This window comes from Varroa destructor, unplaced genomic scaffold (genome assembly GCF_002443255.2).
Source record: "Varroa destructor unplaced genomic scaffold, Vdes_3.0 BEIS01000007.1, whole genome shotgun sequence".
NCBI classification, from domain to species: Eukaryota; Metazoa; Arthropoda; class Arachnida; order Mesostigmata; family Varroidae; genus Varroa; species Varroa destructor.
In genome coordinates, this window is record NW_019211460.1 from 18,622,252 (window position 1) to 18,646,665 (window position 24,414).

The 24,414-nt window shown below is 39.1% G+C and overlaps 1 protein-coding gene across 1 annotated transcript in view; it reads right to left on the minus strand.

Moving 5' to 3' along the window:
• The window catches only part of LOC111253805 (semaphorin-1A-like), a 191,223-nt gene that overhangs the window by 141,415 nt on the left and 25,394 nt on the right, over positions 1-24,414 (minus strand). The window lies entirely within an intron of this gene.

Below are 24,414 nucleotides of genomic sequence, written 5' to 3' on the forward strand. Positions count from 1 at the left end.
AAATCCGATCCAAGTGCAACGGCCTTGCCAAGCCGTACAAAAGGCGATAGTCTCTAAATGCATGTTGTAGTGCCAATAAACTAAAAAGGTTTCAAGTATGTGCTTGATTTGGAGATACGCAAATGGGAAATTGTTATTCCTTTGTTTTAATGAATTGCCAAAGAACACTAGCCTGTGGTGGAGCAGCTCATAGAAACGTTGCTATGGAAACAGAGGTACTATTCTATATACGGTAATTCTAAATAAACGGTCGTTATTAACGTCAAACTCACAAACCTAAGGCTTGGCGAACTACCTGTTTCACGGCAGAAGGAAAATCAGCGGGCTTAAGTTTCGTGGACAAACGATTCGAGGTAACGCGATGCTCGTATGCCCTCCGTCTAGGTCAAGGCCCGGTTAAGGTGGTTGAAAAAAATGGCTATACCGCCCTACAGAAATGCCTCATACGAATAAACAGATTTCTGTCTCACGATTATATATTTTTTAATTCGTATTCGTTAAAAATCAAGTCTGTCTTACTATTTTATCGTCAATCAGATCAAGATCACTACAATGGCTTGAAGCTTTTTATTAAATACTAGCAAGCAATGAAACCAAGCGTTCTGTTTTGGGTATTCGCAAGCATGATATCCGAATAGACATAGCTATAAGTTTACTTTAGTCCATCATGTGCGCACATCCTTAATCATTGCCCCGACGTTCCTCTTTAAATAAGGTCGTTCCTTGGTTTTCGCCAAGATCCCATGCCTGGCGGAAAATTTTTTTCATTCTCTAAAATAAAAAGGATTCCTTTTTATACTAGCTTCGATTTTATCTTTGGTCTATTTCTCCCAGCTTTCCCATTTTCCTGAAGGGATGTTTCATGACAGCTAAGAGAATTTGTCAAATAGAGTAATTAATTGAGGGTGTCTTCCGATTTAACTCGAACATGACCAACAAAGGCAATGCCAATGCTGTCTAATATACAGACATGCGACAAATGTAGTTCCATGAACCTAGTACCGTAACCGATTGCGTTTCTCGTGTACTCATGAAAGCCTTGTACGACAGGGATATCCAATCTAGGCCACTATTTTATTTCTAGCAACCTTTTATAAGCAGGGTTGTCATAAATAAAATACCACAGTTTTGCAAAGATTACAAAATCGGAAAATAAAGCTACGAGCTATATATCGCATATATCCAATTCAGTGTAGAGCCCGAATAATGCGCCCTAGGCCGGGTAACTTAGAGTACCTTGAAATATTACTAAAAAAATCATCATTATGATCTAACATGCTGTTCACATCACTCTATTTTAATACGAGGTTATCAAGCTACGCAAGCGAATAAAAGTTTCCTTAAAGGCGTTAAAAAGTTTGTGTGAGTTCTAAAAGATTCCGAAATGTCATAAAAGGAGCTTGTACCCGGGAAGCTCACAAAAAACGCAGGTATTATATTATAGAAATGTGGTCTGGAGAGCATTTGTGTATGGTGCTATGACAGCTCGTTCAAATCTCAGCGTTGATAACGATAATGGGAACTTCATAGCCAGCGAAACAAGGAACTGCCACACCAGTTTATAGCTCAATTATGGAAGTCCCAAATAACTCTACCAAAATCCACTCCGGACGGATTCGTACTAGGACAGGTCTTCGAAGCTTCATGTAAAAGAAGTGATTCAGGAGCTTGTTTACATGAAAATCATAACTGAGAAAAAGATGTTGGTTATTTCGGTGAAATATTTCCTTGTTATATTAGTTCCTATATCACACATATTCAATATAATATAGTATACAGCACAATGAGGAAGCGTAATTATATCCAAATAATGCTATACTATATAAACCTACGTTCTTAGTATGCACTGAAAACTTATTGACAATTCAAGAAGACAAGTCAAGGCATTTTAGACGCGTATAAACAGAGGTGTCAGTTGGACATTGTACATAAACAAATAATTTCTGTTTTTATATCTATATAAACAAATGGCATCTGCACGATTCGTGAGAAACAAAAGATATATATGTATTCGTACATAAAATAACTATCAAAGTATTCTAGGATAAATGGTCGAATACAGATTTTAGACTAACGAAAAAAGCTTCAAAAGTAGCCACTTCGAGATCTCGAAATATATTTTGTGGGGTAAAAAAAAACGCATTTTATATGCTTAGTCTTGAGTGAAAACACAATATTAAAATTATTAAATTTAAATATAAATAATAAATAATAAATAACTGCTAACTTGCCTTCTAATAACTGGATTTACCAAATTGGTCAAAGTTTTAACACCGTTTTCAAAAATGTCCATATCGAAATCATAATAAAAAACGAATCAATAACTATTACAGGGAATAACATAACCCTGTGTCTAAGCTATGATTTTCAGCTGACCTTTGTTTAGGCCGCAGTTGACTCGTACAGGCTCCAAGTATGCTCATCGCCTCTTTTTCTTTAGCCTGAGCTAAAATAAACACGAGTTTGTGTCAGAAAACTGTATCAATGAAGCCTATAAATGACCTATGAGCCTTCATACTTAGCATATATTCAGCTTGAATAGTTATTAAAAATACTTTATTTGGCACCGTTTGGTGGTGAACTAAATTCGCGGGAAGTTCAGATGCTAACCTTGTGCGGATAACTTTAATCAAGTTGCTAACACAGCACAAAGCTTCACAAGGAAGTAAAATGCGTTGAAGGTGATAAGACTTAAAGACGATACGAAATCAGACAAATACCACAGATATTAATCTATCAGTACTGAATCGTATGGGCGCACGGCAGATTCAAAGCAATTTAAGTTCAACCAGATACGCTGTCCTGCTGTTGTAGATGACTCAATTGACAAAATATACCACAATCAGTAATGGTATATTGTACATTAGCATATTAGTAAAGATAGAAGTGCTTAAAAATCTATCAGGTTATATTGTTTTTTAAAAATGGTGTTTAAAGCTGCTCCGATTGGCCTGAAACCTTGTTATGGGCTCATTAGCGAACGAGCTGACAAATCAGTATCAATCAATGTATTTTGTATTTCATCGATGCAAATAGAAGGTTTTTGTTTTCGTTTGACGTCTATATATGACTGCCTGTAGCTTTCCCTATACTGTGATAGCATGCTACACTCGAGCTAAATATGCAGAACCTGGACAGCCACACAATATTTAGCTTACGTGCCAAGCTTATCTCAGTTAGATAGTAGATCAATCAGATGATTATAGCTTGCTCGTAGAGGGACATAAGGTGTTTGACAAAAAACAAACTCCCTGCTAATTTTGCATTTTTTGTGAGGCCTACACGCTCATTACGCGTACGGTCGATACTGAGTTGCTAGACTGAGCAAGACCATAATACTCATGCAATGACTTTGAGCAATCATATACATTAGCTGTATTGCTAATTAGACGTGTTGAGCGTGTGTGAAATTTTTTATCTTCACCAGCATAGATCAACCGGATACTGCTGAGTAGCTTCCGTAGATTCTCCCGTTTATAACGGGCATGATGTTACGCACGCGAGAACCAGGCGAGCGAAGCATCGTAATGTCAGCATACGTACCCCTGTGATAGTACAGTAGAAACCTATTTGGAAATTTAGGGATAGGTGAAACTGTCAAAGTTCGAACCCGGGCGTAGGCAACTTCGTTCCGTGCCGTCTGAAACGATGCCTAACGGCGCTGTCGCACGTGAAATTTAAAGTATCTATTTTAATGCACGTACGTCTTTTACGTGGCATTACGGCCAGCACGAGCGGCAATGAGTGTATGGCAGAACATAGCTACTGCAAATATTGGCTGAGAATTAGCCGACTCATTAGATAGTATCGTGGGGAAAGTAATAGCTTATTCGCGAGACCACTGATTTCCTAGGGTGTGCGGGAAAACGCCCTCGAACGCCATTATATACAGAACTATTCTTTCCATTATTTATTATGACGCTATATGTGCCTTAAAAACATTTAGAAAAGAATAGACTTGCACAAAACATTGCCTATCTTTGGTATAAAGGATCCTGCACTTTGATTTTTGTCTAGTATCTTATATGCAGTGATATATATAAGCTACAGTTACCGCAAGAAGCTATAATGCCTCCAAGAAAGTTTGATTCTTGGCTAAGGGACCAGTGGCTCACTACAAAAAAAAGCCGAGGCCCTTGTCGACGATACGCACGCCCAGCAAATACTGTCCAGTAACACAAAATATGCTGTAAGATGTATTGATAAGACTTCGTATCTTCACCTCAACATTAGGTTGCGGTTATACTTCAAAAATGGTCACAGATTCATTAAAAGTGATATACTTCCGACAAGGCCAAGAAGTTGATTTTTTCGTGGATAAGGTACAATGCATATGTAGTTGTATCAATTTCCAGATCGATCACCTATAACGAATATCATTACGGCTGAAGTTTCAGGTAAATCAAGAAACCTTTGGTCACTATTTTTTTTACATAAAGTTACAAGTTAGTAAAACATCCCGTTAGCGCTGAATGTTCAAGACTAACGCCTTGCACAAATCGAGATTCGTTCATTGCTAGTGGATATCAAACATTTACAGTCGTTACGTGCCATTATCAAAGGCAGGCGCAATACGAGCCAAGCGACTGGCAAAATCGCTCGTACGAGTTCGATATCATTTGAAAGGTTATTGGTGGCAATATCCAGCCATCCACCACGCCTAAGTCTCGAATCATCGGTTGCGCGTAACAACATGCGAAACAGCCCGAGCGCCTGAATGACCCCATGAAGTGACGAACTAGCACACAGACGAGCATACGCTGCCGGCAGCTTTCTCAAAAAAGCGTGAAAAAAAAGCAATATCCCCAAGAAAGGAAGCGAATCCAGGCTAAGTAAATAAAGATCTGAGAACGAAAACAAAAAAGATTGTCACTCTCTGATCCTACCCCCGAAACGGCCTGAGAAGTCTATGGTAGCTACTTGCTAGGTGGCTCGCTGGTAGCCAAGCACCGCTTTGACGCACTGCTATTTGAAGGTGAATATTGGTCGTGCTTTGAAAGCCTCTTCGTCCGTAGGAGCACAGATACGGGGAGGACGAATGAAAAAACTCACTAGTTTTCAGAGGCTGGTTCTTGTGGGAAGACAAGAATAAAGGCAGGAAAAGGAAGAAACTAGAATGAAATTGTACAGACTTATGGCTGCATATTACCTGTGCAAAAAAGGATATCCTTTTTAACACTTGGCTAGATGGCTTTATTGATAAGTTTTTGTTGTATTCATTGTTGTACCGTATGTGCTCGCTGCTCATGCAATTATATTCTGGAAATCGCACAGCAGTACCTTACTTATTGGCTAACCAAATGTGCCGTTCGAGGCAGGCCCAATGACGTACGCTTGCATAACTTCACCTAATAAATTGAATGGTTTGAGTTGCTGGTCCTACTCGTCCTAGACAGGTTATGTCCATTTTAAAAATATAGGTGATACTCGGTAGAAATGTAACGATGCATTCCCGTATGAAGCGGCAAATTCTACTTCAGCATAACTGAGCTGATTTTTTTCTAGTTTTGTCAAGATATTCAGTTGCGTATGGTATTAATTAATTCTAGATTTTTTGTTTGTATAATAGAAAATAATCAAATATTAGTTAAAGCGCAAACAAAACACCTTTCATTCTAGTTGCTAAGTTAAGACTATCTTTGTATGTGTGCTACTCATGCACCCCACAGCTTTTGCCATGTGTATACTTTGTTTGTTGATGGACAAATCTAATGCTCGGGCTGGGGTGTCGATATGGATGAAGGGCTGAACTTCCGAGAAAAAGCAACGTACTCGATTATAATAGATAGAACGGAAAGGAACGTTGGGTCGATATATTACGTCAATGCATAAATCCATATTGTTGTTTTTTTGTCTGAACTGTGAACTGACGCTTACGAGTTTGAAGAAGATATACTATTCTAATGTGAACTTCTATAAAATGAAGTACATTTAAAATTTAAATAGAAAAGTGAAAAGAAAAGACGGAAGATTGAAACTCGTAGGAATATAAGAAAACGACGACCAATTACGACACTGATGGCATGTTTTTAACAGAAAACTTTGAGTAGCCGCTAAGAACAACAAGCAGATGCTAAAACAAATTACAAACTAATGTGAAAAAAATTCAAGCCTGATTTATTATTTTCGGTAATTTTTTTTAGAAATTTTCCGCTTTGCTATTTTTTCCTTCTAAAGTAAGCTTTTTTTTCTCAGATTTGGATTCGTTACTATCATGTTCTTGTTATGATTGTGAAATGTAAATATGGGTTTCATGTTGTGCAGCGGCGAAAGTGCGTTTGTAATGACAAATGAAGCCTAACTTGTATGTGGCTACACGAAGTAAATCGTTTTTGTAAGAAACATGTAACTTATTTTTTAAACTCATTGGTTTTTATAATGCAAAACAAGCTGCTAAAGTATAGGTAACTATTATTTTGATCTTGATCTGCTGAATGCGTCCGTGGATCAGATTCTCCTGTTAGTTATTAAGCCAGATGCTTAGGCTACCCATAAAACAAGAGGTCTTTAGGGAAAACCCTTTGTAGGGACGAAATAATCATGATAATCAACGTCCCAGACGGTGATTACTTGAACATTAACAGTGCCGATTAGAATCATTAACAGGAAAACCTTAAAGAAGCACTGAACATGGTGCGCATAGGGTGGAATCGCCGTCACGAAGAGGGTTAAGTACGCAGTTTATTATTTTTTTAGTTTAGAATTTATCAGTTGCGCGTCTTTGATTCGATCGGAAAATATTGTCCATCTAGCTTTATTTGCAAGAATGATTTGAACCCTCCTTTGATCCTTTGGACAACCGGGTCGGATTCTTTAGCTATTTCCCTAGCTATATTCGGGGTAATTCGGGGCTCAGGCCTCGGGTTATTCAAGGAGCGTCTTCTTCCACAGAGTGATAGCCAAAAGCAATATCCATGTGTAAGTAGAGTATTTTGATAAAGATGTCGAATGTTAAATTAGGCAAGTGGAACATCTCCGCATTATCGATAGTAGTTTTTTTCCCACATTGTGTAAACGTATCGGTAATAAGTATTTGTGTTTCAGCAGTTTCGACTGGACTTACCGCACGGCTTTGTTTACCTAGGCTAAAAGCGTATTTTACATAGGTTGAAGAATTGTCGATCTTTCCCGACGATCTTCTCCATGATTATTTCCCATTGCATGTGAAACAAAAGCGTCAGCAAAACTGTTTGATCATATAACTACCAAAAGTTAGAACCTTTCAGTGACCGTTGTGCCTTCTATGGCCAGCTTTGAAGTTTACTATGACGCTTGTTTCGATGGTTAGGAACAGGTTCTGTTACTTCGGCAACAGCTTTCCATTGTGCATACTATTCGTGGCTCACGCGAATCTCTGCTAGTGGTCATTTCGGCCACCTATCGTCTAACTAACTGCCCCTTAGGTTAAATAAAAAAAATAGTGCAGGAAAAAACAAAGCTATCTTTTCAACCAGCGTCGCACCGCTTTAAAGTCTCATGAAAGTCCTTATCGTGTAGGCTATTATAAGCGTGAACTATCCCTCATGATGTGCGGAGAGATTGAGAACGAGGTAAACAGAGAGCTGCCTTCAAAATGGCTAAAATTATATTAAGCTTGGAAAGAATGGCCTGCAATTATTGCCATACAACAACTATAACGAGAACAAGTTAAGTAAACAATAAAGTAAGATAGGTGTTTATAATTCATATATGGAGAAAGCGCGATCAATTGCGTTGTGACCTGCTACAACGTCTCATTTACGGAACAAAAACTTAATTGCCGATTTCTAAATCTCTGAACATTAATAATGTGAATTTTAATAGACACCCTCATCTGATGTCATTCTTTTGATGATACATATGGTAACTATGACCACATATAAACTGTATAAATCACTGAGTTGAAATAAAGGACTGCGCCATTTATCAGGTGAGTCTCAATAATCCGCGCTAATAAGCAATATGGTTTTATTTTTTTTGGCCATACTAATAACACTGTTAACGCGTCTGTTCATCACCTCTATGTCAACCCCTAACCAGTTTCCCCAACTGCGAGCCTACCACCGCTTTTCCATATAGCACTTTATTCCAAAAACAATAAGTTGGCTGAACCTTCTAAATCATCGCGTGCATACCTATATAATATATTACTTGCCTATCTACTTACTTGCTCTGTATTCGAACAACGCGCTATAATCCATTCGTTCCGCATAGGAACAATAACGGCAATAGGCTATCTCCAACGAAAAATATGTATATTGAGAGAGTGTATTGTTCGCATATAGTTTAATCAGGATCAAGATTTCGGCTTTGTTTGCAACATGAACCAGAAGCACTGAAATCCAAACAAGTCTTTTTCCTCCTTTCATTACAAAATAGAGATTTTGATTTTCGCTCCGGGTCGTCGTTAGCGCTGCATCATGCCGTACCATAGATCTGGTCAACACCCAAGTTGCTAACAATATCAAAGACGCTATTTCTTCCCATTCCCTAGATGGCTTTACAACAATGAGCACTCTCCTTGTATGCGTCCACGGGAACGATCAGGCAAAATTAATTCCTACTATAAATTGACAATCTGAACCTCATTTTTCTTGAATCTACAACAACACTTAGTGATAGCAAATCGAAGAAGATGATCCGTTTGTAAATGCTATGTTCAAGTACAAGGCGATATTACTGCTTGTCCTATCGGTATCGACGCTCAGAGGGATCAACGCCCAGATGAAAACAAACAAGTGAACTGATAGAAGGGTACTATATCAGGCGGATTAGCCTACCAACAACTACTTAGTGTATTGTCAGACCGTATGACTACCGCCAGTAGATCTCTGTGATAAAGAACGCTGTCTGACATAGATGCATCCGACTTCACTTATGAACATTCTTCTTACATTCATACATCCTGTTTACGTATGTGATTCGTATTGCGGATTACAGTCTCTCTGAAACCGTCGTAGAGAGGCGTCTCTGAAAAATTTCTCATTGGCCAAACTTGCTTGGGCTGCACTGTGCCCATTTAGCATCCGCTGGTGGGCTTCGATTGCTGAATAGTCAACCATCTAGTCTTTAAAGACTAAAACGTCTCTAGGACATGCTTGTTCACCGATATATTTCCGGTGAATGTTACCCGGTGTACGGTAAAGGCCAAGGGTAAGAAACACCTTTGTCAGAAAGTGTTTTATCAATTTTAGCCATAGACATCACCATAAACCGTCAAACGCCAAGCTCCGTCGTGATGCCTGGACGTAAATAAGTTCCTGGAAGACACCCACTATATTGTGCCTGACGTGATGAATGTCAGAGCTTATGCGCAGCACGCGGTTGAAATTGTTCAGTTTTCACTACAGCCCTTCTGTACCTCCCCCGAAGAATAAACCATAATTCAACTGTACTTGCAGCCTTTCCCGGTAAGTTCAGAGTTCTATTTCTTAGTCTCCGTCTTTAAGATGATCTGTCGAACAACGCGCGCGTAACAATAGCGACAGTACCTTTAACGACTTGACGAGCCACTTGATTGCCGATGGGAAACACCAGCCATGCAAGTGGCCAATACACTATGCTAGCTTGACGACTTGTCTGATTAGCTTTTCAGCCCTTATGAATCACTTCTCGGAGATATTTGCCTCAAGGGCTACCATACCACGCTTTCTCGCCGCAGGATGGGAAGAGGGGATCTATGTAGAACGCGATATACTTCAACAAGACTTCACTCTGCAGGGGCTAATCCAAGGTCTTTGTAGGCTACGAAACAAGATGGCCGCTAGTGCAGATAGGGGGTGCAACCAGAATCTCAAATGCGCCGCCGTTCTCGTACCGTGCTGAAGGTCACCATTTAATAGCTGTTACTCCATTCGCAGGCCAATGGAGAGACGTTAACATATTGATAATCTCTAAAAAAAAGCAATCAAATTGAGCTGTCATTATGACAAGACTTAAAGAAGGAAAGCGCCTGCGATGTGTTGACTAAGCGAGTGAAGCGCTAATTTAAAAACGGAGTATACGGCATCCCAACGGAACAAGATGGACTTGGAAAGAACACTCTACAGAAACGGCCTGCAAGATCCTGATGGCCGATATCAAAAGAGCACTCGCCACGCCGCGCAATCCGCTGCACGCGGCGTTCATCTACTTTTAGGCAGCTTTTAATTTGGCGCCCGGCAACAAAATTGTTACTTATGTTGGCCGAGATAAGTGCCCTTATGATTGCGCTCAACTTTCTCGCTACGATCCTACAGCAGAGCAGAATAACCATCGATAGTAGTGGCCGAAATCCCATCCTTTACACAGATAACTGCCTGGATCAAAGGAACAACCTAACCCTACTTTGATCCTCTATCTTGTTGAAAGATCCTAATGAAATGAATGAATGAATGAATCAATGATGAAGGGCTTTTTTGAGGGCCGAGGAAATCAGTCGAAGTAATTTCGTATGCAGACGATTTAGTGATGCATAGCTTGAACAGGTTCCAAGTGCAGCAAGCTCTAGCCCGGTTCGACGCGGCAATCACAGAATTGAGACTGACTCTAAACCTGATCAGGACGGAGGCGATAAAGTTTAAAGGAGAAAACAGGACAGCATTTACTGACACGTTGTTACTCGCCACGTCACCTCTTGCCAATGTAAACCAGTCACCGTACTTGAGATTGCCTCTCTCCGCGAAGTTTCATTGCACACATCACTGGAAAAAGCAGAAAGGTAGTATTGGCCACATGGGTAATGAAGTTGCCTTGCAACCGTCCTTAGCCTGTTTGACCGTTCGAGTAGCTCCGATTGGAACGCATTGGATATGCAGAAGATTTTACAGTGGAGAACATTCAATAGGTATATCGTATCAAAGCCTTTTGACATAAAAAAGCATTGGAACTTCGCCCAATAGTGACCCGAAATCGCCTAGCGTATCTTCAGTCCGACTCACCGCCGCTGTCCAAAGACCTACGTCACGGTCTTGGGCTCTCAGCTACTGAGGCCTTCAAAACAAACCTTAGAAACTAACAGTAACAACTCGCGGACACTTATGGGAATTTCTTTGTTTCGTCTGCGATGAGAATAAGCGAACGTGAAGGAACGAATCAGCTGAACAGGCATGTTGCCAGTCGCTTCGTCGTGCATGACTTCCACCATTGACTCTGCAGGAAACCAGGTTCCTGCAAGCCCTGACAATACATGTAGGTACTCCGTGCGATGGAAATTGTCATAGAGACCATGCTGCTCGTTATGTTCTATTACTATCTCCAAGATAGCCAGAAAATTTCTCAAATTAATTATATAATTTCAACAAGATTCATGTAGCCCATATGACGTAAAGTGTTCTACATGATTCTATGTACTCTCTATAATATTGAAACATTATGTTGTAGACCCGTGTAAATGAACTTTTTGACTAATACCAACAAAAATAAATGAATGAAGTTTGATCTGACTATTGGACTCAGAGGTGCATGATCCAAGTTATTAAAATATTACCATATGATATTATTTTATATCTATTTGACAAAGTATCAGCTTTCGCGGCGGAAGCAAGAAAATTAAACATAAATAGAATAATATTACATATATATACACGCCAAAAAATGTATAATGTTCTCATTTTAAGTTTACATGTGTATAAATGGTATTTAATTTTCTAACAAGAAATCGATTTTTCCCACATATGTAGTCTTTTCCTCTAGCGCACACAAAAATTTACAAGCATCGTCGGAACCGTTTTTCCACTAAAAAATAGAAATGGCGCATTTGCTCATTCACACCGTAAGTAACAGGAAATGTATGGTTTTCAACAGAAAAACTTCCAGTTCTAGAATATTTCATAATAAAGACTAACGCTTTCACTACGTTTACGGCCATTAGCAAGCGGTGGAGCGTAAATCGAGACCTCAGAAGAGCAGTGTCTTGCGTGACCAAGCAGTTTGATAAAACTCTAGTGATTGCAACTTGAATTTATCTGTTCTTTTGTAAATCATCAAATAAAATATAGCAAATCATAAGTTGAGAAGCAGCATCCTGTCCCTCTCGGCATTCTTATTTCTTAACCAATTGCTGCGGCACTGTTGCAATTACCTACAGATTGTCATATTTTTTTCTATATATGCATCGTTTTTTGCAATGCTTTTTCCTTACATATATTTAGCCAACGGTCGGCGACCCTTTCATCAGCCTGAACCCACAAAACCTATGTAAAGTAACATTAATGATCACATAGTACGCGAACTGTTTACTAAGAATAGACTATGTTTTAAGAAATTAGGATGGTAAAAGCAGGCTTAAATCACCAACAGTATTTTCATTGCAGTAGGATGAACCAGAAAAAATGATTTAACTAAACATTGATTCTACCACCGTCCGTGATTTTCCGCTAAGTTAATTGCCTGCACTATAAAGGGATGTTATCTTAATACATGGTAAATTTGTTTATTGTTGTAAATTCGTGTATCATTTTACCTCGAAACTAGCCCAACGCAAGAGACCAACGGCTTCTGTAGAGTGACCCAAATTCAGAACAGGTTCTGCAACGTCCGCCTCCAACAATCCTATACTATTCTGCACATAGAATTGGGAAGGTTCTATCTCACAAATGTGTCCGCTAAAAACAAGAGGCAGAAAATGGCTTTATCCATACGTTACCAACTTGCTCTATTTTTAGCTTTAAATACAAGAGCCAGGAAGAAGATCTTGGTTTAGTAAAATAAAAAGGGTACCAGTTCCAGAACAAGATCTTTTTTGGAGTTACCCATCATAAGGCTAGCGGAACTTGTGGAGCTCATGTGGCTACTATTGGGGAGTGGGAATCTGGAGAGATCAGAGCCGACAAGGTCTTGAAAGAAAGAGTTCGCCGGGCGGCAGCGGAGAGTGAGATTTTTTCCAGGCTGTAGACGGAGCAGACGACACGGCTAGAATTTCAGGTTCATAAGTATTAGGGTAAAGCGCGTCGAGCAAGGCATGGAACTCAATAGTGACCATGGCCAAGTGATTCGTACATATCATTTGCTCCCCCTGCCAGTCTGTAGCATTATTTCGTCAAGTTCCGGACTGGTACGGAGTGAAAGTTAACAGAGGGGGGTGCGTATTAGGTGGTATGGGTCTCAGTGGAGCTAGCCGTTGGGGTTCCGTGCGACACTACACTGCGTGTCCATGTATCATTCGGTTTCAGCTGCGTGCGCGTATGCAATAATCTCTGCCTCTCAACTTGCACCATGTTGATCAATGCCTATATTTTATCTGCTCAGTAAAGGTGTACTATGTATATTCAGTGGTTGTGTCTATCATATAAAGGCAGCGTTCAATAACAACGTGAAGTTTCGCATGTATTATGAGACTTTTCATAGTTAACTAACAAATCAAAACCATTTTATGAGCACGCTTTTCTATGAATGGATTTTAAGAACGATAGCTTGTATGAATCATTCATTTCTTTTTAGCGTAGGTTGGATCAGGACATACATATTTAGAATCCACAACTTCATTATGGACACATGAAGCATTTGACGCGGCCATAAATCATTTGAAATCATGTCATCTTATGTTATCTTTTCGTATTTGTCTGGCATGCGGTGCTTCTATAACTTATCACATTTAACGCAGCCTAAGTCATAACGTACTGTTCCATAAATAGTTAGATATCAGCCTAAATACTAAAAAAGCTACCACCCTGTAGATCATTTAAAAAACAAAAATGTCTTTAACTTTTGTTTTATGCCAGAAAGTAACAAATGAGTTCTAAACCCAATATCAAAATCCCGCCAGTAGTAACAATATTTATCAGAATTGTGACCCGCTTACCTATGGCACTAATGAGCTTAATTTGTGATCAGGTCCTGAAAGAGCACTTTCTGTGTTGAAGTCTGCAAGCAAAGTAATCGTCACGCTCTCACATGTCTCACGCATGTCAGAAGAAGACGTTCTCACTTCACTATACAGTCGCCGAAACGCCATTCTATTTAACCTTCTCAAAAGCTTACACACAAGTACGCAGAAACTATACATAATTACTGAGCGTTAATCCTGACTTCATATATATATATATATATATATGTTTTGTTTCTGATTCGTTCAGTAAGATGATTATTATTTGTAAATTGAAGTTGTATCGTGACCTTCAAGTGACAAACGTTGGTGGGTTTATCATAGCAGTCACTTACGACGCAAATTTACAGAAGTAGTTCAACGTATACATAAGGTAATCAAGGTCATGGGAAATACGATTATCAGATGAGCTAAGTATGCATTTAATTCGTGCGTTTGAGCTTTGTTCGATGAGGTCGCAAGGTACCATGCGCTTGGTCCTCTTTGCAAGCAGCACCTGAACTAAGTTCCCGCCGTTTTTCCATCCAACTCAAAACTTTTCTGCAACCTCAACAAATGATTCAGATTTTACATTCTCAGCTATTCGAAGGGTATCTCCTTCCACAGAATGATAGCCACAAATACAGTATGTACCCAGGCACAAAACTGGTCTTATAAGGTACAGCGCACGTCGAACATCTCTGCAAAATGCGTAATAACGGTTTTCCCGCCTTGCAAATACAACTTTCCATCGAAAGCGTGTATCTTCGCAACTTAGGTGGATAGGAGTGGACAGCTCTCCTTGCACAGAGTAAGCACGGAGAGCGTTGAAGAACCCTTTGTCCCCCGCTGACGGTCTACTTGATTGGCTCCCTTTATATGTGCTTGACTCCAATTGCATTTGAAACAAAAGCATCAAAGGAACCACATATTGGTATAGTTTTTTAAGCAATTTCATTCTCCGCGTCGCCTTACGAATACTTATAACTTTTCGAAAATTCCTATGCTCAGTATGGTCAGAAGTTCATGCATATAGTACTGCCTAAGAGTACACTATGGAACGCGTTCCGGCAGTGAAGGACAAATCCTATTACTAAATTTGTTTTGTTTTCCACATATGTAAATCGTTCGTATTAATCCGAGTAGTTCCACAAAAATTATATACTTTTTGTGGAATTATATATATATAAAGTATGCTTTCACCAGTAAACTAACTGGTTACGCCTATAGTGTGCCTAGTCAAATAAAGAAAAACGATAGTAATAAAGTGAAAGCAAACTCACAAGAAATGTCGCTGTCTAAGAAAGTGTCAGTGAAATCTTTACCGTGTAGATTGATATAAGTCTCTATAATCAGGCACAAAGTAGGAAAAAGGACACGGCCCTTTTCGCAATGCTTTTATCTAACATAGTTCGCCAAGCATCGGTAACCAACCCATTAGCCTGAACGAACAGACCCTAAGTAAGATTACGCTAATTACGCTAATTAGCACATAACGTGTAGATCGTAAAGTGGGAATCGGCTGTTTTTTTTTTTCTAGATAGAGCTAAAACGCTACGCCGGTACCGTCAGGCCATCTAAAAGTCTAGGAAAAGCAAAATTACTATTGATAGATTTTATACTAAAATATAATTTTGAAGGTTTTTAGACTAGCTGGGAGAGGGATCTGGGGACTCTGGGTCTAAAGCGTACCGAAAGATTTTCATAGCGACAATGGGTGGTTTGGTATTGGCGTGTCAAGACTTCTCGATGATGAGTGTGGAGAAAGTAAAAGATTAAGTTTTAGGCGGCCAGAAGCTTTTGCTTCAGAGAAGGTTCAAACAATCCGAACGTCTGCTTTAAATTAAACGTTCTTAGGCAAAAATACTTAAACCTAAAAAGTAAAGAAAAGAAGAATGGTCGGGAAGGTACCCAGGTCAAATACCTAAGAATTAGGCGTTTCCAGTAGCGTTCTCAACCCAGCAGTTTGGCTTACAAAAAAAAGGTTAATGGTTTTTATGAGCGGGTATATAACTCAATAGAAAACGTATTATTTCATATTACTCACTCCCTCGATTCCGGGCTTCACGCCACAACGTCTAGCGCACATAAACATACTTGCTTGCCTACATAAATAAAAAACAAACACTGGCAGAATAAATCATTATAGCTGGGACGGTACACTTGAGACATAGCGAACGGGAAGCTATCCTTCAGATGGATTTTTCTTCGGCAGCAAATATTTTTCATTCGAAGAAAATTGAAAATAGCCGAATGCTTTGTGCGAACTAATTAGTACGCACCTCTCGTCACTTTAACGTTTTCGAAAATATGTAAGTTCTATGGCCTATGACCTAATGAACGATAAGAGTGTAGGTAGATTTTTTCTGTTTCCAATATATCCGCTAAACCGCGTGTTGAAATACCGAGATCACAATAAATCGATTTTTGTGCGATTTGTGTGTGCGATTAAATCAGTCTTTTTAGTTTTAACTCTTTCGTAATTTTTTAGCACTGGAACTCATGTCGATTTTATTTGAGCTTTTCAAAAACCCCATAGTTATTAGCATCGATCGTATGACGAATGTACTGCTCTGTTAGCAGAGAGGTTTACAATCTTAGGTAGCACATTTCGTGTGTCCTTCTATAGCAGGTTTCTGGTTGTATTTTTAAACTCTTAGCTGATTAATCTCATTTCTATATGTAATAATCTTATTATTGTTAGTACAAGCTTTTTTTAGGGGCTTAAATAGATAATACGTGACTCATATGTGATACACAGAATAGAGAAACGGTTTCCGATTTTGTAGCAGGCTATGGAGCGGAGAATGTCTGGCGATTGATAAAAATCATCGCGACGCGAATTCAGCTGTATGATACTCTTCATGTTAACTTTCGTAGTAAGTTTTCGATGGAGCATGCAGATAACGCTGGAGTCCAGTTGGCTGACCATATCTAACTGCAAATTCCCACGGTGATTGGTTTGACTATCAGGCGGGTAGCTGTTGTTTTCATTAAGTTATTTTTATTAAAAGTGGTGGTTTATCGTGTCGAATCATGGAGCTCGAGAAGATGCGTATCCAGCATTGTATTGTTTGCTATTTTCGTGCTAAAAAAATATCGCCGAAACAAAAATACTTGTTTGCGAAGTTGAAGATGAACCTGCAGTAAGCGTTACCGTTTCATAGGTTAGGTTTAATCGCTTAAGAACTAAAGATTGCCGCTCGAACGACAAACTACAGGCTGGACAGCCATAGAGAACGAACGACGACCAACGGCAGATGCTCCTTAAACAAGACGAGCCGCAGTCGATCCGAAAGTTCGTTGCATAACTACGAGTGACCACGATGACTGCAGTCTGCATTCACAAGGAAAGATCGAGACGGAAGAAAAGTAATTCCCATGAACTCAGTGAAAATGACAGAAAGACGCCTGACTATAGATCTTCGTTGCTGGCACATCAGAAAGCGGAGCCATTTTTACAAAGGACGATTTCCGACGATGAAGGATTTATCCTTTACGACATCCTTAAACATAAACCGGAATGATTAGCCCCTGCACCTCTTCATATGGTGGGATGTGAAGAGAGTGCTATACTATTAGCCACCCAAATCCCAGGAAAAAACGGCAAAAGACGTTACGCAAATTAAGTCATCTGTTAACAGAAAAAGGCTTTAAAAATAAAGGCCGATGCAAGGTGATATTGCTACGTTACAACGCTACACCGCATATTATTTTAACGAATCAGCGAGCGCTAACAGATCTCCAATGCGAGCCCCTGTTTGTACTACTCGGCATACCGTCAGGATGTTGTTTTATCCGATTAATGTTTGTTTTGGTCAATGCAGCATAGCCGGGAAGGTAAACATTTCAGAACTAAGACCCGAGTCCGCAAATGGGTCGATTAATGGGTCGCTTCTCAGGATAAAGCTTTTTTATTGCGCGGGATACACCGGTCGTCAGAGGCTGGGTGGAGGCGATAGGAAGCAAAGGTACTTTGATCAAACTTGTTCGAAAGTTACAATGGTTACAGTAGCTAAAGAAACCGGAACATTCTATTCAACGTAATAACTCGTTTTGGATGACGTCGTTTTCTAACTCACGACGCGCAGTATTAGGTTGAATGGCTCATCGAAATACGCGCTTTTAATACGGACGTGAGCTTATCTATGATATGCTAGAGCTCCTCTCAGGTAGCTTGATGTGAATGGAAACCGCTAAATAATTGCCGCGGTAAGACAGGACAATAGAAAACACCTCTAATAATCTTTATTCAAAAAACAATCGGTCATATATTGAGCTTCTGGTGTTTTTTAACGCGAGCAACGTAGTTACTAACCATAGTTATTCAGTTAGCTGCTAACGTGTGCGATATAGACAAGCCCGGCAGCTCGACCTTTGGAACCAGTTCTCTCTAGCTAAGAGAAACAAGGTAATAATCAACCATATCTATTCAATGAGTAGATTTTCAAGCAAACAGAAAATACGTGTATTTATTAATCAAACACTCAATTTCTGTCCATTATGCACTGAAATAACAAGCGATGTGCTATATTTTTTGCATAGAACACGGTACAGGAACGGGTACTGATAAAGCGTAAATACTTTATTATTATTACTGATTAATTATAATAATACATATTATTGTACGCACTATACTTTACACGTATACTAATTATCTGATAAAACTAAATGTGAACATATTAATTACGACGAACATATTAATAAACAAGTTCACCTTGGGATATAATCTCATTGTGCTTGCTCAGAATGATGTATATTACCCCTTTGATATGAATCGTTATTTATTCCATTTACCCCCTATGTTTCTTTATATTGAAGAATTTAATTGTCTAGTAAAGTTATAGCATTTATATCTAGAGCGATATATAAACCTGTTACCACTGATTTACTCAACCAAATCATTATGTGATCGTACCATGCGATTTGGTTAGCTTGTAATGTTTCACTAATTGTTTTACCAATATAATTAATTTGTTCTCCATTAGTGACCTTTTTATGGTGCTGTGTTAGGTGCTCCCTTTGCAAGTCCACTAGTAACGTGAAGTTTTATAAATTGTATCTCAGGAAGATCCCGATCACAGTAAAACGCGTGCCTTCCGCAATATGCCACCAGGATACCGTATATTCTGGTACTTAATTATCAATAACAGAATTTTTATGCGAGTCATAGTTTCATTCTATTATACAACTTAGCTTAACATTGCATTCAGATACATTAAGATTCAGAAAAAAAGTCGTCGCATGCCGTAAAGGGAATTCAGTAGACTTCGGAATAATGTTTATATGGTTGTTTCTTGTCCAGTGAAGTGACTGTGTAGAATTCTAACGTGTAGGTATAGAAAGTTAGGTAAGGATCAATTTAAGGAAATACACCCGGATGGTGTGCCGCATCCAGACTATATGATAAACTGATCTTAATATCCTGCGGGGGTCAAATTAAATACTTGTTAAAAGGCTGTTATTTAAATTACTTTCACGGCATGGCGAAAGCCACATTTAAACCTCGTCTATCTGCTTTCCTGTTCTATCCGTTTTTATCGATGCTTCAAAACGAGGAATGATTAATTCCTTCACGAGAAGCATACTCATCGGCATATAGGTATCGGAGGCGCCTCACTACCCAATTGGTACGTCGTTCATGGGCAGCAGAGACGCCACATGCCACACTCCCCACACATAGCCAACTGGGCCTTCATTGCAGCGTGGCTTAGGGAGGCCTGCCTCTGGATGGAAAAAAATCACTTTAACATTACCTGCCGGCAGAAAACCTACTCACGTAGAGCGAATAGAATTTATCACTGCCAATGGCGCATCTAATGTTCCATTCGAGAGGTTACAAAAGCAGACAATGATACAAGCGGCAGGAAATTATTTTCATTTATAGAACCAAAATGTCAGAGGTTCAGCTAACAATACTGACTACTTTGTTCCGATTCAAACTAACAAAGAGGCCTATTCACAAGGACAGTTTGAATTTCGTTCGTTGCGTCGGGTGTGACAGTGTCGTACAAAAACTAACTTGCGTTGAGCTTCAAGTAGGGCACGGCGAAGGGCGTGTAAGTTGGAATATCTACGTGTAGGCAGAGTGGCTTATTAAGGGAGACGTTTTCTTACCTGCGAGCTCCGCAAGCAATATATTCACATGCGTAAAACTAATCTTATTCGGTACATCTAAAACATTTCAACAGAAGTTCTACACTAATTTATATTTTATATATATTTATATTTTTATTTTTTATTTTATATTTTAAGTTTTTTAATATATATTTAAAAGCTGATATTTTCGACGACTTTTTCACGGTCACTGATTGACAGTATAAGTTTCGTAGGGTTCAAACCATGGAACTTTTCTCTTCCATGCACCCCGCATCTTTTTCTCTTCGAAATAATGACCCATTTTTAAATACATTCCAAAATTATTGTTGTTATCGTTCTTCCTTTAAGTTCGAAAAGTGTCAGCTTGTCCGAGAAATTTAATAAATCCCATTACAGTGATACGGTTTGAAACCTAGAGAGATATTTCACTTAATTAAAGCAGAATCTCGAAAAAGCAAAATAAACGAAGGTTTAGATAAGTATCAGAGCATTGAGCGAAGAGACTAAGTTTGGGGCACTGGCAGGTAACGTCCAATAAATTTATATAAGTCCAATTGTAGATACAGATGTAATGGTCCAATTGGAGTCAATGTGAGAAACCTAGAAGATCGAAATGGACCTTTATACACTGGGACCGATATCGGCCACTGATCAGACTGTAGGGTGGGTCTCTTTATTACATCGATGAGGTAGTTAAGACGACAATATCGGCTGCATATAATCTGTCAGCTGTGATTTCTTTATGATACTGCAAGCATAGGTTGTAGTCACATCGTCATCGAAATCTCAACAAGATCGTCTCTAACCTCTGATGAGTAAATCTCTAATAAATATATATCAAAATGGTTTGTTTAAACGAAGTACGTGATTTACTAGATGCATTGGGTGCCCTGGCCGAAGATGTTGGCTATATCTTGTTAGATGTAGTAAATGGTCGTCATTACAAAGTGGAATGGCATAACCGAAGCGAAGGAGGCCCTCCAGCGCAAATTCATCAAAAAACGATCGTTTAAATTCGTGGGTATAATTATCTTCAGTGGGTAAACGAACAATTTCTGGGGCACACTTCATCCAGGTATAAAGCACGACATGAAAAGGAAACATCCTGTTTTGCGATCCGTCGTGTGACGTGTACACCTTAGAGTCGTGTAATAACAATAAATCTTTATGTATAGCACACTTAGTACAGGTATGAGCCGCGTAGAAATTACCTGTAAAAATATAAATGTTATAGTCTATAACTATGCTATAATTTTTATTTAATCTGTTAAGTCCGGAAGCAAGCAGGAAGCAGCGTGTAGAATTTCTAGAAGGAGTTGAACACTTTTTCATAGCTCCCATTCAACTAAACTATTTTTATCTTTTTCAGTGAAGAATCAGAATACAAGTTCTTATTAAAGAAAAATTAAAATCAGCTTTTTTTGATAGAGAGGCACACATATGGGCTACGAAGGAGTTTATTACATCATTCCACCCAAAATTTCACACTCTAAACTGAATAGTTTATATATATATAGAAAAGTACTCCACTGAATTTTAGTTCTTTGCAGCATGTGGCCTTGTCTCGTCAGAAAGTTACTATAAGAAAAATGACATGTATGGAAAACTTCAAGCGAGTTCATACTGAAAAAAACATGCTTTTCAAACCGCTAACATCGTAATTTATGCTTGGATGATTTCTCCCTATTGATTTAACACGCACTTTCGTACATATTCTGCTATCGTCTGCGATTTTACACAAAAGAAAAATGTTTAAAAATGTTTATGATGCCGAATCTCATTATAGGACCGTTTTTTCTTAAAGGCTAATGACAAGCTGCGTTTGGAATTGACGCGTCATTCTCAAGCCTATTTCTATTCAATCGAACGGTTTCGGCCGGCCCCTCGGGAAATTAGGCAAAGTAAAACACAGCCATACGATTATTGCACGGTTGTAACTACTGACACGTTCGCCAAAAGTCGGCGTAGCGGCTAGAAGAAACAAAGTGACCTCAACTTTCGCTATTGTTTAGTGGCCGTTGTCTACTCTGGCCGTTATGTCAAATTGACGAGTGGTTCGGGTGGTATAAAGTAGAATCTTGAGGGTTAAGTTCTATACGTTTGTTCCCTGGCTTTTGCAGAAAAAGGTTCAAACCTAACCTGTTGCTTCACGGTCATCCTTCACGATTAATTAATATGTTATTCATTGACGACTGATCAGTATTGGCGTCAGAACGTACGAGCTCCTATTTAAAGACCTAGATGTGATACTATACCAGCCTCCTTTCAGCCCAAACGCCATTCGGAAAAATGAAAAACGTGCCATTGCAAGTACCGGATTTATCCAGGACAGTATCAGTGACCTGAAGAAACTTGTTTATGGGCAAATTTTATTAAATCAACTAATGGCCGACATATTCCTGGTTAAAAAGTTCGCTTTAAATGCAGCCCTTTATTTTAGAATGAACGTTTATTTTGGCGGAGTCATTTGATTCAGTCCCATATTTTACCTGCACACTTGCATATACTAACTTGCACACATCAAAACTGTATGCACGTGTACACGTAGCACTTTGTCTGCTAACGTACAAATAGAAATAATCATAAGATAATAAAGATATGCAAACTTAAAATAGGTCTTTCAAAAATCTCGTTCGTTTATTCTAAACTATCGGTTAATTACAGGAGTCAAATTTGAATTATATATTATCCTTGTATTCAGTTGAACCTGAATAGCTGCTACCGCTGTCCGTTTACGTATCAATAAAAAGCGTTTCGCTACGCTTCCGCGTGACGTTGATACTTCGGTTTATTATCGTGCCTCGGTTTAGAACCGTTAACCAACATACAGATAATTCTGTTGCTTATGTAGGAAGTTCGTCGTTTGCATTTATTTTCTGCTAACGGTTGACAGAAAATCTTAATCTGTCGAAAATACGGAAGGCGCTTTTGGATAGTCCGGTGGGCGCACTTCATCGATACTTAAACTTATCGGCAACATCGTCGACAAAGGCTCGAAAGATGCTTACGAGCGACAGGATTTAGCTGCGTGTGGATATGAGCCTCTCGGTGACTGAACGATGATGCCAATCGAATACTCGTCGAGTAGGCCGTTTTTTGCAATTTCTACCGAATACCGACACTATAAATAATTAAAGTATGTTTCGTTAGTATTCAAACCTATTAGATAGTACATACCCGTCCGGGTAACAATTTAAGCATACTTTATTAACTAGCACAGTTTGGAGCAATTGATTTGTGGTTTATTTCAGAGTCCAGGTATTTTAGCTCTCGCTCAAATTGATCTTTAAACGTACGCATAGGATTATCTTATCTTTGAAAACGTATATACAGCCTCAATCTTTAATTTGTTTCACAGTCTGTCAGCTATCGCAATGGCAGCTACCCGTTATAACAATGGTTACAAAAAATCTTTGTTTTCGGCATCGGCTAGTCGTCAAGGTAGACGTAGTTGACGTATGTGGTAATTTTCTACATGATTCTCTGATGAAATTTCAGCTGCAGTATAATGGAAACCGGAAAATAGACGCTCATGTATATGTATACTAGACAAAGAAAGTAAATACAAGGTTAAACCTCTTAACATATGTTCTAATGACGTCTTTGTATCCTATGCTATATAGCAAACACACAGCGTTCGGCAGCGGTACCAGCTCGCGTGTCTAATTTACATACACTAGAATAAATCTGTATGGCAGTTTTTTTTCTTCAAATAAACATGAAAATGTATTTTCCCGAACGTGAATTTTCATCATTTCGTCGGGCCAAGCTCACTGCGCTAAAGCAGCTCACAGTTGGTAAAGTCGTTTCTGAGATTGTAACACCCCAAAAGAAACAAAGATATACAACCGCCATAGTACGTGTATTTCTGTCAGATTAGTGAAGTCGGGAATTATATTTTGCATGCCACAAATGCATGTTTAGATTTTGTTATCTGTGGTTTTGTGACTCTTCAGTAGACAGTGAAGACACAGACCGAGCACATCGCTGTGCTTGCATTCAAGTCTCTATGAGACGCAGGATAATTAGAGAAAGGTAGAGAAAAACGTATTAGATTATTCGAAATTTTCTCTGTGATTGGCACCCTGTTTTGTCAGATCAGCCTAACAATGTTGCCAGCAAATCAAAGTAAAATCTAGGCTCATCTTTAGCGATGGTAGGTGAACTAGTGATGAAGATCATAAGCTACTACAATGTGTGCTATTCTATACACTAGAAGGGAAACATACACAATCGAAAATAGTAAATAATCAACAGATCTGTCTTTTTTTCGATCTCTTACCACACAAGCACAAACAGCTATTGTCGTGCGAAGCCCAGTTTGGGCTGCCGGGTTATTGTTAGATACGGGAGCTAACGATTTTTAGGCTCATTTCCATCTTCGATGCTATCAAGTTCAATAAAGCAACGGTATAGACCGCTGCTAGAACAGATAGTGTGGAATAGGCCACTGTCGTGGTTCGATGTTTTGCTTTTTGACGAAGGTGATAACCTAGTACGCAGTACGCTAGAACTTTTCAGGCCTCTGCTATGGTGCTCGTTTTTGCCCCCAG